The sequence below is a fragment of the Poecile atricapillus genome, chromosome 15 (genome assembly GCF_030490865.1).
Source record: "Poecile atricapillus isolate bPoeAtr1 chromosome 15, bPoeAtr1.hap1, whole genome shotgun sequence".
NCBI lineage: Eukaryota > Metazoa > Chordata > Aves > Passeriformes > Paridae > Poecile > Poecile atricapillus.
The window spans coordinates 10,854,876-10,873,988 of record NC_081263.1 but is presented as its reverse complement, the minus strand read 5'-3'; the positions used below and the strand labels follow the sequence as shown (position 1 = coordinate 10,873,988).

Sequence of the window (19,113 nt, the reverse complement as noted above, 5' to 3'; positions counted from 1 at the left end):
CACATCACATCACACAGCACACAGCACACATCATCATACATCACACATCAATCACACATCATCACACAGCACCCAGCACTGTCGCAGCCTGTGCTCTGCCCAGCACTGCCCTCCTGAGCCGCAGCCGTGTCCAGCCAGAGCACACGGTGCTGCGGTGCTGCGGTGCTGCGGTGCTGCGGTGCCGGCAGGGGACGGGATGCAGCCGGGCACTTGTGGCAATTTGTGGCTTTTCGATACAGAGGTTTTTGCGCTGGGTTCGTGCTTCAGGTTGGTGCCTGGGAGAGGTGGGGGACACCAAACATGTGTAATCCAGGCCCCTTCCCCAGGGGCTGCACTGAATCCGGGCTGCATGACCATTCCCCAGCTCCCGGGGGCTCGGCTTGCCCCTGTGCTGTAAACCTGACACATCCGTGCCTTTTACCTCAGCTCCTGCTCACACGAGGCTGCTTCTGCCCCTTGCTGCCCAGATCCATTTGTCTGGGTACTGAGTGAAAACAGCTTTTATAATGATGTAAAAATGGAGGGAATAACTCATATTTATGCTCCCCCTGAGCCCAGTCGCTTGAATGCATGCTAGAAATCTCAGTGAATGCTGTTGTTCACCACACACCAGATTCCCCAGGCAGCAGAGATGACAATTCCCAGGAACCATAAACCCCTCGAGTGTGTTTACCCACCTCAAAGTGCACTTTATAACATTTTATCACCTTCAACCCTCTCTGCAATTTTACATGCTGGGATTTGAAATAGGTACAAGCACTGGTTGTACTCTGAGTCTTACAGAGAGCTTGGAAATGTGTTTTTAATTGTGAATTTAGGAGGATGGGAGTTCTACAAGCAGTGTTACTTCAGTCACAGGAGCCAGCAGCCACCAACAATTGATTTTATCAGGTATCAAAGTGCACCCTTACACTGGAAGCAGGGCTCAGAGAGGGATTTTATCTCAAGCTCTGGGCTTTATGGGGAGGGGTTAAGTAGACATTCACTGTTTCAAGGAGAACTTTAACTTTCAAGTGCTCTCCAACACCCCTCTGCATGGCCTGGCAGCGGGGACTGAGCTTCAGAGCCACGTGGGAAGTGGGGCTGGTTCACATGGGAGTGTCCCTGCTCTGGAAGAAGTAAATATTAAGAAAACAACAAAAAAAGCACCCCTCCAAACACCACTGTTGTGATTTTGAACCCAAAATAGCAGTTTGGTGTTTCCCATAGAAGGAACCCTCTGTGACTCGTTCTGAGCAGCCCCACTGACCATTTCCTATTTTTCTTCCTTGTAGGCGGCTCTTTGGGCAGCTCCGGCTCCTGAATTGAAGGAAGTGTTTTCCTGAAATGCAGACAGAAATGCTCCTGGGTTTTCTGGCTCAGGAATTCAGCCCTCAAATCTGAGGCTGGCTTTGGAGCCACGGACACCAGCAGTCCCCACCAGGCTGGTAGGAGCCCAGTGAGTCCAGCCCTGCCAGAAGTGACAAATTCCAGTTCTCCTGCTCTGCAGACTTCATGTCCTTGACAGATTTTTTGTTTCCTTGGCTTTGTCAGAAAATGCCCAACCAGGCTGTGCCTTCCTTTCAAAAGAAGGCACCATGACTTAAATCTAAGCAAAAAAACCCTGGTATATTATTATAAATATACATATTATTTCAGATCTTCCTGGAAATTAAAGCAGATGTTTCTTTTTAAAGTGTTTTGCACCTCCATGTTTCTGCTTGAAAATAAAATGGTTGTATCTCTCTCAGTGTGGCATCAGTTTCTTCTGAGATGTATAATTCAAACATTTTGAACTTAATGCAAGCTTTTAATGCCCGTTTTTAGTAGCTCTGCCACAACTGTTTAGACATAAAAGCCATTTGATTACAGCTTTATGTTAAATGAGGAGCCATAATTAATATGATCATGTTTAATTTCTTCCTTACTGAGCAGAACAGTGGAATAATTTCTCCAGAGAAAAGATAGTTTCCTCAAGTGAGTAAATGAGAAGATTTTAAAAATAATTTAGCTATTGGAAAGATAAGTTAAAGGCATTAGATAGGATCAATGCAGGATATAAAATACAGAATGCCCTGCTTGAGATGTGGAGAGAGAATCCCAGGGAGCATCATTTTGTGCCCACAGCATCCTCCCTCCCTGGTGTTGTGGTTTCATTCCAGCCAACATCTCAGCCCCATGGAGCCACTTGCTCACTGCCCCAGTGAGAGGGGTGAGAGAAAAGTGAGAAAACTTGTGGATTGAGATAAAGGCAGTTTAATATGGGAAGGAAAAGTCACCCATTCTAGCAAAACAAAACAAGGAATTCACTCCCCACTCCCCATGGGCAGCAGGTGCTCAGCTCTCCTTAGGAGAGGATTGCTCCACCGTGAGTGCCTGGGGAACACAAACACTCCAAATGTTCCCTTTTCCCTCCTCTCCTGCCAGCTCTGTGTGCTGAGCACGAGGCCACACAGGGCTGTGTGTCCCTGGAACCAGCTGGGATCAGCCACCCCACCTGTGTCCCTTACCCACATCTTCAGCACCCCCACGCTCCTCCCTGGCGCAACAGCAAAGTCCTTGGCATGGTACAAGCCCTGTTCAGCAGGAACAGAAACATCCCTGTGTTATCAACATTGTGTTCAGCACAAACCCAAACCAGCCCCATACCAGCTACTGGGAAGAAAATTAACTCTATCCCAGCCCAAACAAGTACACCCAGGTGCAGCTGGAGCAGCGGGATTTTCCAGAGTTGACCCTTTTCCTCCCAGCACCTTTCCATGGAAAACAGAATGAAGAGCCTTTGGCTGTCAGAGCTCCACAGGACGTGCTCTGTTTTCCACTACTCTCTCCATTTTTTGTCAAAACTACATTCCCTGGCTGTTTTGGGAAGCAGAACATGTGTTGAGAAGCAGCAATGACCCTGCTGTCATGTCCAGCCCTCAGGTGACTCTTTCCAGATGGGCTTATAAAGGTTTGCAAGCCTGTGAGCCTGTGCAGACAGTTTATACTGAAAGAGGGTAGATTTGGATTAAATCTAAGGAATAAATTCCTCCCTGTGAGGGTGATGAGGCCCTGGCACAGGGTGCCCAGAGAAGCTGTGGCTGCCCCATCCCTGGCCAGGCTGGACAGGCCTTGGAGCACCCTGGGACAGTGGAAGGTGTCCCTGCCCATGGCAGGGGGTGGCACTAGCTGGGCTCTGAGGTCCCTTCCAGCCCACACCATTCCATGACTGGGTGATTCTCATTCAGCTCTAAGTTCCTGCACATCTGTGTCGAGCACACTGGTGTGGGGGATGCTCTGGAAAGGTGCCCTGCTGTACCTTTATGAGTTGCTCTTGTACTCCAGGGTTTGATGGCTCCATGCCTGCCCTGCTGTGGGTGAAGCAGCTGGCACTGCTGGCTGTCCCTGCAACGCCCTGCTGCATCCCACAGGGATCACAGTGCCAGCACTGACACCTCATCCCTTTATCTTCCATACAGCACATTCTGCCATCTAGTCCTCGAGCCTGGGAGCTTTTATCTTCTCCTGGTGGAAATCCAGCACTAATGACTTCAGCAGGAGCAGAATGATGCAGATGGAACATGCTTTATCCACACCCCTGTACAACGCACCGCAGCCTTGTTCTCACATCACTGTTCACCTCTGAGCCTCCAGCCCACATTTTTCATGTGATGAAAATACATTTCTGCTTTTCCCTTCCACATGGCTGCATGCTGACACCCACGTGTCCAAGGCCACTGTTACCCTTGTGTTTCAGGAACACAGCTGGGTGTCACTGAGAGGCTGTTGGAACACCCTTGTGCTTGAGAATACGATCTTCAAATTATTTGCTTAAACTTCTGAATGCAGAGGGAGGAGAGTGTACGTCAAGCTCTCTGTTACTGCAGGGCTGCAAGAAGAAATAAATGCTTATTTCTGTCAGCAGTTCCTCCCTGAGCTGTTCCCCAGGAGTACTTTGATATTAAGAATCCCTCCCAGATCCCTGGTGACATTAGTATCGATAGTGGTCAATTAGGTGCACAGGGAAAGGAGGATCAACAGAGATGCCAATTTTAACACTAGCAGGACAAAGGAGAATTAATGTTTGCTGAGCATAAAGATTAAGATCCTAACAGGGAAGTGGGGAGAAGGAAAAACTGGAAGCCTTCAAAGAAAGAGCTACAGAAAATAGTTAACTCTGCTTTTTCAGGCCTCCAGAACAAGACAAATACATTTTCACCTGCTGGCTCTGATTTGACTCTTGAGTCACAATTATATAATGTGTTTTGAAGCGCACATCTTAAGCAGGGTCTGAAGGTAAAAGGATCCAAGGGCCATTGTATTGTCAGGGAGAGGAATGTGGTTTTGTGATAGAGGTGGGAATTTGCAGCAGGTCAGGTCCGGGCTGCTCAGGGATTAAGTCAGTATTAGCTCTCAACACTGCCTTAAGGCAAATTGAATTTTTCACAGAAGAGTGAAAGATTAAGGAAGAAAGAAAAAAAAAATAAAACAACAAAAAACCACAGCCCTGTAACTTAACTAATCACCTGCCACTAAATAAGGCACCATGAACTATTCACCACCTCCACTCTGCTTTATACCTTACTGCAATAATTACATGGCACATTTGGTTGGAGCATTTCTAATCCTTGCAGAATAAAAGGGATCCTGCCCAGCTGTGCCTGTGCTGTTGGTGGGTGCATTGGAGTGCCTGGTGCTGGGATCAGTTAGTGGGTGAGGTGTGGGTAGGCAGGAGATGAGCTCAGAGGGATGGGGATAATGAGTGTGGAGGTTGTCCAGCTGGGAATCAGCTTTGTCTCGCAGGGGTTTGAGTCTCAGCTGTGTGATTTCAGAAATTTTGGGTGTGTTGGTTTGCATTGATGGCTGCTGTTAGAGGGGATGCAAACAGGGACAAACAAATCTTTGGGACTTGTTGCTTTTCCTTCTGTAGTGGAGTAACCCCAGTGATATCCCACTGTAGGTGTTCCCTGTAGCTCCTGTTGGACCCCTGGCTCAGCTCCCTGCTTGGCTTAAGCTTTGTGGGATGGGTGGGTGCTGAGGATGAGGCTGGAACAGTGTTCCTGAAGGACAGGCGTCTCTGGCTCGTGTCTCCTGGTCAGCAGGGCTCCTTGCAGAACCCCTGCACTGATCACAGGCTCCCTTTTGCTTTGCTTAAAGGAGGTTTACTCCAGGTAGAAGAGACCAGTTTTCCCACAGGAGACAAGGAGGAAAGCTGTAGATATATTTGAGATAATGTTCCCTTACTCTTGAATTAAGAGAAGGCTTAATGATGGCTCTGAGAGTGTTTCCTACTGCAGCTGCTCAGAGAAGTGTCTCACCAGGGATCACCAGCATCAGGACTGTTTCCCCATCTCTCTGCTGGCTGAAAATAATCTCTAGCATGGATTATTCTTTACTTCTGCTGCTCCTGGGGCTGTGGGCTCTCTCTTTTCTGGATCTCCTCCCAAACTTCTGCCATACCTGTATATGGCCAGCCTGGACACTGGGGGTAATTAGGGCAGGAAGATGGAAGGGAAAAAAGCCAATTGTCACAGTGTGGACAGCAGCCTGCTGTACCTGCAGGGAACCAACACCTATTGCAGCCCTGCTGAAAGCAGTGCCTGTTTCTCACAGGCTCAGAGCCAGGAGTCAGGGGCCTGTCTCCAGCAGTGGTGTGGGTATGCTCAGCCTTGGGCTGCAGTGAAGGATTCAGGCTGAGCAAGTTCAGCCAGGAGTGCCAGCAGCACTCTGTGCTCCTGCCAGGTCTGCTGGGGACCTGCTGAGCTGCAGCCTGGCAGGGCTGTGCCACTGCTCAAGGGCTGGGACGGTGAGAAGGGGCTGGGACTGTCACCTGTACGGTGAGAGGGGGCTGGGACTGTCACCTGTATGGTGAGAAGGGGCTGGGACTGTCACCTGTACGGTGAGAGGGGCTGGGACTGTCACCTGTATGGTGAGAGGGGCTGGGACTGTCACCTGCAGGGTCAGAGGGGGCTGCTCTAGAGGACACAAATGAACTATTTGAGTTATTCTGCTTGTGGCCTCTGTCGGTGTGCCTGACCCCAGGTGTTTTTGGTGACACTCCTGTTTGGTGGCTGCCTTGGCAGGCTGTGGAAGGCATCAGCTGGTTGGATTTGAGGGGAAATGGATGATTCCCTCAGTGCAGAACAGGTGGAGGGTGATTTCTTGGGAGGTTCATGCTGCTGGGGGTTTATTCTGTTGTGTGCAGTGCTGGAGCCCTGGGAAGCTGAATTGCAGTGGTTTGGGTCACTTTTAAACTCACAGCAAACAGAGGTGTCCAGCATCACTGGGTGAAGTGGTCAGAGGACAAATGAGGCTGTGACCCTGGGCAAGCCTGGAGCCAGCCAGGTACACACCTCCAGCGTGCCTCCTCCTGGGATTTCTGGCTGTTCCTGAAGCCCCTCTGGGCAGGGGAAGGGCTCATGCCTGTCCAGAGGTAATTTAAGAGTTCTTGGTGATCTCTAAATTGGGTGTCCATGGGGCCAAGGAAACCACAAGGACTTTTCCCTTCCAATGCTGCTGTGTGCCCGTGTTGGGCAGAGGCAGTGACAGCATCAGCTTTCCAGTAATAAGGAATTTATAGCAACCCACTAACTCCCCTAATTCTTGTCTTAAGAAATGAAAGGAGCTGCCTGCATGAATTAGTAAAACAAATCAGGAGAGGATTTTTCTGGTTTTCTCTACCCCTCCCACAGGTGTGAATTGGCAGTGGTGCACCCCAGCCCTGCAGTCCCTGTGCTCCCAGGGGAGCTCTGCACCATCTCCCATCTCCAGCTGGGCTCTGCCAGGCAGCTCCAGGGCTTTTCCATGGACTGGGGGATGATGCTGCTGAGCCAGGTGTGCCAAGGCCTGGCCTCCAAAGTGAGCCTCAGTATCTCTGTGTTCATGAGAGCTGCAAATGGACTTATTTTTTAAACAGTCATACCTGAAACTTCAGTTACACTCCATGGGTATATGTATTTTATTTAGGCATACACACCTGAGTGAGGACTTACAGCCTACCAGCCTGAGGAAAAGGCAAGATTTTGTCCTTTGCTTGGCATTTGTATTTCAGAATTTGTATTTCAGGCATTATGAGGCGATTTGTACATGTCCAGCCTGATAACAAGGCAAAGCTCCTGTTGATATCTTGGGAGCAAACTTAAACCAATATTCATTGCTTTTGGAAACCTTTCTTTTTCCTACTGTGTTTCAGATTTAGATGACATTTTTTCCCCACTGTGTCATGGTCAGGGATAGGAAGAGCTCCCTGATAGAAGGCAGTGATATTTTAACACCAGGATGCTGTAGTCCAGGCACTAAAATTATTTGTTAGAGTGTGATTTAAGGCACAGCCAAGAAAATAATTTTATTGTGCATACTCACTGCACTTGTGAGATTTAATAGATATAAATCTGTGTTTCTGGTGATTTCACTGATGCCTCACCCTCTGTATGCCTCTAAAACATTATTACCAAGGAAATTTAGGACCTTACCAAAGAAGCTTAGCCACAGCATTCTGTGTTATGATATTTAGTGTCCTGAAATGCTGAGCAGGGGTTTCTGAGGAGGGGCTGGGTAGCTCAGTCCCACAGCTGAAGGCTTTGGTGGCTGTCTCGAGAAGCCTTCATCCCAGCTGACAGACCTGCATGTGGAGTCTGTTGGCACAAGGCAGACCAGAAGTCTCCCACTTTAACCCCTCAAGAATAGCTCAGCACAGCTGCCAAAGCTTCTGCTCAAACCAAGGAGCAGCTTGTCCATCTCCAGCCATGGGAACAGCCATCCCTAATTCTCCCTACACTCTAATCTGCAGAACTGCATTTCTCTTATGACTATAAAAATACTGTAACTCCTTAAGAAATTAAGACTATTCAGATTAACCATCACAAATCCTCTCTTTTTTCCTTCTCCTCCAGAATAATCCTTCTCAAAAACCTTTAGGAATTGAATGGGGTTAGGCCTGCAGAGCACTGGGACAGCCAGGTACTGCTGTGAGCTGGCCCTGTCCCTTTGGGGTCTGTTTAGTGCCACCAGTCCCCAGTTCAGGTTCTGCTGGTAACCAGCACTGAGTCATTACAGCATTAATTCTGCTGAGCCTTCAAAAGTGCTCATTTCAAACATCAGGGCTTTATTCCTTCACCTGTGGGTGGAATTAAAAAAAAAAATTAATTAATGCTAAGCAGTTATCAACATTTAGCAGTGTCTTGAGTGCCTTGGAATAACTTTATGCAGGGTCCTCTTACATTTCCAAAATGCCATCTTCCTTTCTGTGCCTGTGTTTTCCTGGGAGCTTGAGCAGTGTGGCAGCTCTGTGTTTGTCCTGGCTACTGAGCCAACACCTGTGATGCCTTCAGACTGAAATAAGTGTTGTTTATGTGATATAAGTGGCCAAGGCTCCTTTTTGTTAACTTCATCCCCAGTGCTGTGAGTTTTTATCCATCCAGTCACCTTTAGAACAGCTGAGTAACTGTGTGGTTAAATGTGGTTATTGTTAAACAAGCAGCAGCAGTCAAAGAGGGGATGTTGGGCATAGGTAAGACCTTAAAATTAAGGCCTCTGCACTCTGCCTAGTCAGGCACCAAGTCTTCCAATGGGAACTAGAAATTAACAGGTTTATGTCTTATAAAATGAAGAAGTATGTGAGCAGAACTTATCTGTGAAACAACCAGCATCTTGCTCTTTGTTCCTATTTTTCTTAGTATTTCTTTTTCCTGGGAGTTCATCTTTGTGTCAAAAAATATCAGACAATCTCTGTGGGACAGAGATTCCATGATCAGACTAGGTGGTACAACTGTGAACCAGACTTGTAACAAGCACTCAGAGCATCAGAGCAGGAAACTTCCAATTAATATTGATTAAAATCAATTTTTTCCCCTCATTTTAAATACTGTAGGACAGTGTATGTTGTCATCATCACTTTTCCTGTTACAGTTGTCGTATTGATTTTTTCCTACTCATTAGGATCTCAATGAAAAAATGGTCTTTCATTTGCTCTGTAAGATGACCAAGGCTAGTTAACTGGATTATATGTGAAAGTAATTAGGAACATCTTGACCTGCAACAGATGCAGAGCCATGCCCAAATAAACTGCTGAATGCACTGGGAAAGGAAAAAAAAAAACATTCATCTGCTGTGTTAAAAGATAAAAAAACTTTTAAGCTTGATAAAAGTGGGAAAATCTGAGGGGTTGCAAAATAAAACCCAAGTTTGGGGCAGGAGTGATTTGTGTGCTCCCATAACCAGAGAATGGGGTTTGTTCCGTGTGTTCTGCTCTGTTAGGTTGTCTTGATACATCATTAAACCAGGTCTCAATAGCCTCAGGGGGGAAAAAAAGAATCCTGATGTTGCTTTTAGTGCTGTGTTGTGTAATACTGAATATTCAATTAAGGCTGGATACCTTAACCTTGAGCCTGTATTTCTAATGTCAAGGAACTTTGATGAAGGGCTGAGTTTCTGCTGTCTCCTGATGTGTCTTTTGGTGTTCCTTTGTTCTCATTCTCAGTGTTCTTAAATGCTGATTATTTAAATGTGAATTCCTGGATTTAAAGAGCAAAGGCATTACGTTCCCTTTTGGAAACAGTGGGCATGAGTGACAGGGGAGCTCTGAAAACATAACCCAGGTTATCTGAATGCTGCTGCAGAGTCTTGTGTTTGCACAGCATCATCACTGTCAGGGCAGCTGACCAGTAAAGCCATCCTTCTTATGGAGGAGAAAGTCCTAAGCCTGGAATATCTGTGTTTAAATCCCTATAAAGCAGCCCCTGACTCTCACAGCTGTAAGCCCAAGCTGCAGCTTTCCTTCCTCAGGCCCTGCTAAAACTAACAGGGGGACTTTAAACAACTGTAGAAACTGGATCTGGCTCTGAAAGATGGACAAAGGCTTCTGACACTCCTGCTGAGGCTTTGATGCCTCCAGCTATCGAATGTGTCCTGTGCAGAGAGCATCATGAAAGATGCATGGCCTGTCAGGATCATTTCCCAGGGAGCAGCCCCAGCACTCACAGTCTCCTCCTGCTCCTTTCCTTCCTCATGGGCAGTTCCTGCTGAGCTGGGGCTCCTCTGAAGCTGGCCCAGCTGTCAGATGTGGGCTGGCAATGCCAGCCTCCCACGGGCTGGCTCTGGGTGCTGCTCCAGGGGACAAAGATGTGTGCTCACCCCTGGGAGAGCAGCAGGACCCGAGTGAAGGCACCAGAGCCCTGGGAATGGTTGGAGAGAAATTCCTGTGAATAAACCCACTTGGAAACTGGAAGATGAAGCTCCTCAGGCAGCAGAACCAGGTGACTGAGCAGGCTGCAAGGCACAGCATGGCTGGTTCATCTCAAGGGTTAAGAGCCAGGACAAGCCAAGGGCTTGAGGTTATGATCCCAGAAACGTGTTTGCAGTTTTTCTGTTCCAGAGGGTTCTGAGGCCAAGTTTCTCTCTAAGCTTGGATTAAAAAATACATTGCACAGTTGTATATCTAAACAGAAATGCCAGGCACACCCTTAAACCCTCCAGCTTGTCAAATACCTGAATGCCACAGAGTATTTTGTGGCTAAATGTTCTGTGTGCTTACTGCAAACCAGATTATTGGACAATATTTGCTTTAACTGGGGAGAAAACTCACAGATAATGACAAAGCACTGATGAGTTTCAAGTCCAGTGCACAAGAGATATTTTAATTAATTCCAATCAATGGCTGCCTAATAGAAGGTGGAAGGCCTTTAATGGGGCCAGTGTGTGAGAGTTGTGTAGAAAATGTCATGGTTTTCCTCTGGTGGTGCCCTGTCCTCCCCTCTAAACCACAGCCCTCTGCAAAAGTGACATTTGCTTTCAAAACCAGCGTTGCTCTTTGTATTTACCATTGCACTTAACACTGTTGTCTTCCTGATCAAGGGCTATATTCTCAGGTCAGGACTTTTTTTTAACAGATTAAAGAAACCAGAATACAGAGAAATGAGTGCTGCTGCAGGTGTTTGAGGATGGTGCAGCCCCCATTTTGCAGGTGTACCAAACCTGGTGGCACAGCTCTCCTCTGGGTTTCTGTGTAAGGCTCTGCTTTCTCTGGGTAGAGCTCCCAGGCTGGAGAACAGGAGCATGGCAATTATTTTCCAAATTTCCATCAGCTTTGTGAACTACAGGTGAAGGCTCACCCTGTTCCACAAGTGAATTATGGGCTAAACTAAAAAAATTCAAGGATGTTATCAGGAGTGATAGTTGCAAATAAAATAGCATTGTCTCATCTAAATGCTAAAGCATCTTTCAGTAGCCCAGTGCTGAGATGTTTTAGGAACATCCTGCTTTGCCTGATGTGATATTTTCTTCCTAAAAGCCTTCATCACTGACACCAGAGCTGTCCAGAGAGGCCTGATTTCAGATAGCCAGAGAGTCTTGCTTCTGGTTCACTCTTCCTGGAGACTGTGTTTTGAGGATCCCCTCCTCATGAGCAGCTGTGACCTTTAAACTCCCTGATCTGCATCTATTGCCGATGTGTCAGTGCAGTGAGCCTGGGCAGCACCAGCAGAGTATTGTGCTTTCATGTTTTAGTCTGTAATAAACATAAACCAGCTTACTGCTGACCTTCAAAGTTTCCAGCCAGGTGCAAAGTTTGCACCTTGAGAGGATCTTTGTGATTAATCTCCCCAAACTGCTGTGAAGAAGGTAAGTAACAGGTATTAAAGGAAGGAAACAAGCTATAGCAGTATAAATGATTTTCATCTCCCAAAGTATGGACAGAGAGAAGTGCTTGGAGCTGTCTGTGTGGTCTTCCCCAGAAACTTCTGGAGATGGCACTCACCCCACATGTTGCTCTGCTGCCGCAGCAGGGAGGCCCCAGCAGGGATCTGAGGCTCTAGAAAAGAGTCAGGGATGAGTTGTGAGGTTAATCTGGTGCTGCTGCAGCTCTGCTGCTGCTCTGGAGGGCTGTGCTCTGCTGCAGTGCAATTCCTGCCTCTCACAGTGCAGGGCTGGGGGAGGAAACCTCCTCCAGAGCAAATCCCCTCAGAGCAAACCCCACAGGATTTCATGGCAGGCACTAAGGTGACCCCATGGATGTGCTCACCTGGCCCCAGGGGGCTGGCTCTGGCTACAGGCACCCCTGACAAGGTGGGGCAGGCAGTGCCCGCTCCTCCAGCCTGAGGATGAGGAGGAGCAGGCTGTGAATAACTGGGACACAGCTTCACCCTGGGCAAGCAGGCAGCTCCTAACCACAGGGATTTTGACTTGGAACACTGCAAGCTGTGGATCTTTGCCCACCAGCCGGTAATACTTTCTTGTCAAGGCTTGAAATCCTTCATAGGTCAGCCTGGTCCTGGCTTTTGTGTCTGCAGGTGGCCGTGCTGGGAAAGTCCTGGATGTTACAGCTTCCACTGCCCTGGGTAGTGCTGGGGCTGGGACTGAATGTTCTGGGAGTTGGCCTTTGTGCCTGCTGAAGAGGAAGAGTGAGTGACAGCCTGTGATGAGGGTGTGTTGTACAAATATTGGGGATTGATCAATTAATCTTTTTTCTTCTTTTGGTCTATTTACAAGGTACAAACTGCCACTGGCGCCATCCCACGTCTTATTTTCATTGCAGTGGTGAGGATACACTTGGAGAGCTTGTTAGGAATTCCTTCTGGCAGTTCACTGCCCAGTTTGGTGTGGACTTTCCTGATGCAGGTGGAGCGATGCCCTCAAGGTCACAGCCCCTCCCACCAGCCTTTGCAAAGTCTTTTACTGATCTGAAGCTGGAACATGAAATATCAATCACTTTTGACTTTTCTTTCTATTGCACTTTTAAATTCAGCCTTACCAGATGTATGCACTATGTTTTTGAATCTTGGCTAATTCTTCAGCTAATCTCTGATATCCTCTCCTGACCTTCTACTGAGATTAGCATGAATATCCCAGATCCACTCCTCTGTCTCTTTTAGTCCCTCAGTTCTGCGGCTACTTTCACCTTTCCCTTGGTGTCCTCCTGTGTCCTCTCTTCTCTTACAGATTTCCTTCATCTAATTTTCCTTTTTAACTCAGACTCTAGTTATTCCACGTGTAAGACATTTGAGAGCCTTCCCATGACATCAGCACTTTTCAAGCCCTTGAATCTGTTGTTTGTTTGTTTGTTTGTTTGTTTTAAAGACAATAATCAATGTCAGTGTTCTTATTAATGAATTTTTCTCTAAGATATTGTTTTACCATTGGCAACTGCCTGGTCTGAACATCATTTCCTTTTTTTGTCTCTTGCTGTTGCCTTCTAGTGATCTCCCACCCCACAGCTGGGTCCCTCCTCCCCTCTCACCCTGCAGTTCCCCGTGTGCTGCACCACCGATTTCTTCTCTCTATCTCTGTTCAAATCCTGCCCTCACCTGCAAGTTTGCCCATTTCCTTCTGTTTCCCCATGTCCATTTTACTCACCTTCCTCTCCAGCACCCTCCCAGTGCTTTCTGTGCCTCCCTTGCCCAGCTGCTTCACCTCCTGCCCTGGGCGAGCCCCAGTGCTCAGAGCAGCCCCCACTGTGACCAGCTTCTGCCTTGGTTTGCTGTCTCATGGCTTGTTTCTCCTCCCCAGCCCTCCCTGTGCTGCCAGACTGCCCATGGGCATTCCCAGAGGTGTTTGGATGTGCAGGCAGGGAGAGGACGTGTTCCTCTGCTCTGCAGAGGCTCCTGCTCCTTTGCAGCAGGTTTAAGTGAGGACATGATTTGCTCACTTGCCATCAGACAGCAGCCCTGAGCTGGACTCGGATAAATACACCGGGAGACCTTGAAACACCATGAAAGGAGAACTTTGCCAGGGTGCTAAAACTGCAGAGATTGGAAGCATAAATTGAGGAAGGGAGAGGAGAACACAGCAACACCCTCAGGCCTGTGTGTGGCTGCAGCCCAGCTCTGTGTCTGACACGGTGGAGCAGAGAGCACGGCCACACGTGTCCTGTGAGCCTGCAGAGCTTCCAGCTTTGCTGTCACCTCACTTCTTCACTTGAAACCCCCAGCATGGCCCACAGCAGCTCCTTCTGGGCATCCACACCACGGGGACTGCTCAGTGTCCTTCAGGCACTGCAGCTTTCCACCTGTTTTGTTTAATCCAGGAACAATTCATGTATTGTAAAAGCACCAGAGGAAAATCCTCTTCTTAGGCCTGGGTGAAATCTCTCCAGCAAAGGAATTTGAACAACCAAAACTACCTGTGAAATTGGATTGAATGCTGGATGAGGAAGAGGAATCTAGGAACTGGGTCTTTGGAACTGCTGGTTGCTTTAGTGGTGCTTTTTTATTCAAGTTCACCTTTTGAAGGGTCTTTTTTTTTTTTTTTTCTTAACTTAGGTCTCTGCAAAATTTTATTTTCCCTGGAAAAAGGAATAAAGAAAAGTTGATGCAGTGAATTTTGACAGTATTAGCAAACAAATATTGTATTTGTCTTTTAGCTCCAAATCTTTGCATTGGCAACTGAAGCAAAGGCTTTGATTTGCCAGCAGAAACCGAGGATGATGCAGATGCCTGCGGGCTCTCAGATGAGCTCAGCCCTCCCTCTGCCCTGAAGGTCTCCACCTTCTCCAGCCCCAGGCCCTGAGCACTGCAAGATCCTGCTGGGGCTGTGCTGTCCTTGTCATCACAATGCTGATACCCAAATTTCAACAGAGAAGAAGGAGTGGGGGGGGTGGCTGGGGGAGCATTTTTGGGGATGTTTTAGGTTGGTTTTTTTTTTATCTTGTAGCTGTAAAGCTGCATTTCAGCTCTTTACGCTGACTCACTGGTCTGGCACAGAGCCAGGGTATTTATGAGACTCCCCCTTCATTTCCATACGTGCCTCAGAAAGCAGCTGTGCTTACAACACAATTTCAATAAACAGACACTGAATTATGGACTTCAGAGACTGATGCAAAGTTGCTGAGCTCTCCAATGCCCTGGGCTAAGGCTCCTGCTGCCAGAGTCGGGCTTTGGAAAGCCGCCTCCACCCTGCGCAGCCCAGGGCTGCCAAGGTCCTGGCTGCTGATCTAAGTCAAGTCCCAGAGCTGTAATTAACCTCTAGCGTGGCTAAAGCTTTTCCCATTCCATCCATCCTGCACCTAGATCTCTGTGGATCCAGTGAGGAGGAGAACACAGCTGTGCTTTCTTCTCATCAGCTTTGTTTTCAGGTTTTTGCATATACAGAGGCAGCAATAAGAGAAGTTTTACCCTTAAGCCGTGTCTCTGTGGGTCACTTGCTGGCTCTTAAACCATGGTTCTGCTATGTTGCAGTAGTAATAAGCGAATTCTGGACAGAGCTCACAAAAATATAGGAGAGTAAGTCCCACCTTAGTCAGACCTTCACCCTGTGGATGGTCTCTCGAACTCTTGCAAAGATTCAGGTTTATCACCTGTGAACACTTCCCTACACCTTGTGCTCTTTCAAGGACTGACTCACATTTTGAACCCAAAGGCCTCTCTTGAGCTAGAAAGGTTTCAGTGGAACCCCAAAACTCGGTGTCAGAGCTGCTCCCTGTGGATCTGTTCAGTCTGGGAGGAGGCTGTTTCCCAAGGAGAAATAGAGTCCATGGTGATTAATCCTCCAAACCCTCTGAAACCCTGGAAAGGGCAGCTGATCCCAGACACAATATCTGACAGCAGTATGAGGAATCTGCTCTGCTCCCAGTGGGTGAGTGTGGGCTCCCCAGTGCCACTCCCTGGCCCAGGAGGCTTCTTGGCTTCTCTCCCAGCTCCAGGGATTGGTTTGACTCCTGGCAGGGACTCTTAATTGCCTATGAAATTGGCATAAGGCACACTTCAGGAATGGCATTTGGATTTGGTATCAGTCACTGTGTTTAAGAGCCTGACATGATGTTACACTGCATTGGGGGAGATTTTGATTCTTCTAAAAAAATTCTCTGGGACCCCGTCCCTCACACCAAATCCTTCTGTGGCAAATAGGAACCTGCTGCCGGGCTCAGACATTTGTGCCAAAAACCCTGGCAAAACAGTTTCTAAACCACATATCCACCTTCCAGCCTCAGTGGGGGCAGCAGCATCCCTCACCTAGCCAGAAGTCGGGGCAAGTCTTATCCACAGGCAGCTGGGCAGGCAGGCAGCGGTGCGACCTTCCACCGAAATTCAGAGGTTTTGTAAAAAATATTTATTTATTTAACTTAATTACCCCTCCCGGGGACAGAATCAGCCCCTCCCCCGCCCCGTGCGGACGAGCCCTCGCTCGCAGAGCCCGCAGCGGCCGCTCCCGCAGCATCCCCGGGGATGCTCCGCGCCTTCACCTGCGGGGCGGGCGCCGCTCCCCGCCCGCCTCCGGCCCCGGCCCCTCCTCGGGGCGGAGCTGCGGCCGCAGCCGGGGCCGGAGGCGGGCGGGGACCGGGTCTGCGCGGCGCCGCTGCCTCCCTCCGCTTCCCTCCGCTTCCCTCCGCCGGCTCCTGCTGGAGCGAGGGGCCGGGCCCGCCGGGGGCTGCAGCGGTGAGTGCGGGACCGGGACCGGGACCGGGCGGGGGGCGAGCAGCGGGGCGAGGGGCTGGCCCTGCTCGGTCCGACCCGGGGATGAGCAGCGGAGCTCGGGGCTGGCCCGGCTCGGGGATGAGCAGCGGGGCTCGGGGCTGGTCCGGTTCGGTCCGGCGCGGGGAAGAACAACGGGGCTCGGGGCTGGCCCGGTTCGGTCCGGGGATGAGCAGGGGGCTCGGGGCTGGTCCGGTTCGGTCCGGCCCGGGGATGAGCAGCGGGGCTCGGGGCTGGTCCGACCCGGGGATGAGCAGCGGGGCTCGGGGATGAGCAGGGGGCTCGGGGCTGGTCCGGTTCGGTCCGACCCGGGGATGAGCAGCGGCTCTCGGGGCTCGGTCCGACCCGGGGATGAGCAGCGGCTCTCGGTCCGGCCCGGGGATGCTGCGGTCCTGCCGCGGTTCTGCCGTGCCGCGGGCGGGTGCGGTCCCCGCCGCAGTCACCGCGGAGTTTGGGGAACTCCAGCCCCGCAGCGGGGCTCTGCGGAGCCCTCCCCGGACAGCCCTTCCCGAGGCACATGGGCGAGGAGGACGCGGTTCCCCCGCTCGGGCGGCGCTGGCTCCGCGCAGCTTTTGTCGCTCCGTTTGTTCCGTGGGTCATGGTGCGGCACCGGAGCCATGGGGATGGGAATGGGGATGGGGATGTGTTGGGCTGCTCGTGGGTGCGTTTTGCTCAGTGCATGTAGAATCCCTCTCCCCCATGGCACGAAAGGGGTGCGGAAGAAATTTACTCGAGGCAGCACAAGTACAAGTAGCCGTAATTCCTGAAATGGCATCGGGGTTGCAAGTGCCGGATTCTGTGCGAGGCTCTTGGGGACAGTCTCCTTCAGACACTGGCACACCAGGGGAACTTCAGTCGGAACTTCAGTCCCTTCTCCAGCTCCAGGGCCTGATGTGTCAGTGATGCTTTTGGATGACTGACAAGCCACCAAATTCTTGATTTATCTCTCTGCTTGCTTATCATGAAAAGATCTTTTCTTGCACGGTGAAAAAACACTCGAGGAGGAGGAGGAGGAAGATGCTTCAAGCTGCAGTAGAGTAATAGCAGGAAAAATGGAAATGAGAGGGTTCACAAACCTGGGGAAAATACCTCAAACCCATCTCTGAGCCCTCCTGTTCCCTGACAAACCCTGAGGGAACCTCGGGAGCAGCGGCTGCCTGGGCTGCCCTAGCTCTCACCTTGACCCAGCCTTCCTTGACCCTCTGTCCTGAGCCCTGCCATTACTGTTAAGTGGTTTTTCACAGATGGAAGGGCCAAGTGCTGTTATGGCAGAAAGCAGAAGGGTTTTTTCTGGCTGGAACAGAACTTAGTCTGGGTTGTGTTTGTTGTGAAAGATGTAATATATTAAATCCTGAAAGTGAAGAATACTTTTTCATTCATGTTTTTTTCCTTCTCAATGCTATGGGTTGGATCAAAAACTGTGGATGATATTAAAATACTCTTATTATAGTATTTTCATGGGTTTTGCTTCATGTCCTGATATTTCTCATGAAGTTGAAATTAAAAAAAAAAACCAACAACTTATTTTCCCTCTGACTGGAAAACATAAGTGGCTATTAATAAGAAAAATAAGGTTTAAAGTGTTGAACTTCAGATATGTGTGATGAATGTGATGAAATGCTGAGATACCACATCTTCTTTTTACCATCAAGGCCACGTGGCCAGGATGTGCATTTCTAACAATGTCTTGTTGTCGAGTGGTGTTGTTGCAGGAAAAATGACTCTGTTTAAATGTGCTGGTACCAATTGTACCAGCTCCGTGGTGCTTCTGCATCACTTCTGCAGTCACTGTTGGAACCTTATTTTCCCTTGGTTTAATAATTTATAAAATGCCTGTTGCCTCTAGGCACATTTCATCCAGCAAGAAGAAAAACATCAACCAGTGTTTGCTGGTTATGGAGCCTGAGGTTGACAAATAATGAAGCTTTTGTGGATGAGGGGATGTCTCATTTTTATCTTATATAAACTCACAAAAATGTAGGATTTGTGCTGAATGTTTTGTTGGTTATTACATTATTATGGGTTCTTTCCCCCATCCTTTAAAGGTCTCTTGCCTGCTGGTGACAAAGTGATTTTTAACTGTGACCTTCCTTACCCTGATTTTTGGTCGTCTTCTTCTTTTTCCTTTTACTTGTGTCTGATTTAAGTTTAGCAGCTCTGGAGTATTTAACAACTGTCAAGGAAGATGGCAGAATCAGATCCTACATGTTCACCAGCTGAGCTGCTTTGACTGAAAGAGATCAGCCTCTTTTTGGGCAATAAATTGCTCTCTCAAATCCTCTGCCAGATACTTATGAGCCACTATCATTAACTGCATTTTGAATCACTCATTGAGCTGGAGGGGGGAAATTGGCCTGCAGTTCATCTCATCTCCTTTGAAACTGCTAAATGATGATTCAGTGACCTCAGTGGGCAAATTATATCAGCAGCTAATTGGCCTAAGAAGGAAAACTTGCCTGATATCAAATAAACTGGCTGCTGCTGTTCATTATCCTGAAGAAGGTGCTCCAGGTGAAAGCTCCAGTTTCAAACAGTGGCAGGGTTTTGTTGTGGCACTGGCAGGGGGACACAGTGAGCTCCTTCTTTTGGCCATACCTGGGGGTGGTGTCCACTCCACCTCCAGCAGGTTTTGAAGATATTGTCCTTTGAAGGATAAAAATCTTAACACTTCAGGCTTGCCTTCCCCTGTGGATAGCCCTCTCCTCTTCCTCCTCAGAGGTTAAACTGCTCTCTGGGATGTGATGTTTTTGGA

The 19,113-nt window shown here is 48.9% G+C and overlaps 1 protein-coding gene across 2 annotated transcripts in view; it reads left to right on the top strand.

Moving 5' to 3' along the window:
* The first annotated feature begins 16,208 nt into the window (after nt 1–16,208).
* PPP1R16B (protein phosphatase 1 regulatory subunit 16B) overlaps nt 16,209–19,113 on the top strand; it is a 59,682-nt gene continuing 56,777 nt past the window's right edge. For both annotated transcript variants that reach the window (XM_058850604.1, XM_058850601.1), the window contains exon 1: nt 16,209–16,325. The gene's annotated coding sequence lies outside the window, so the exon portion shown is untranslated. The remainder of the gene's footprint in view (nt 16,326–19,113) is intronic.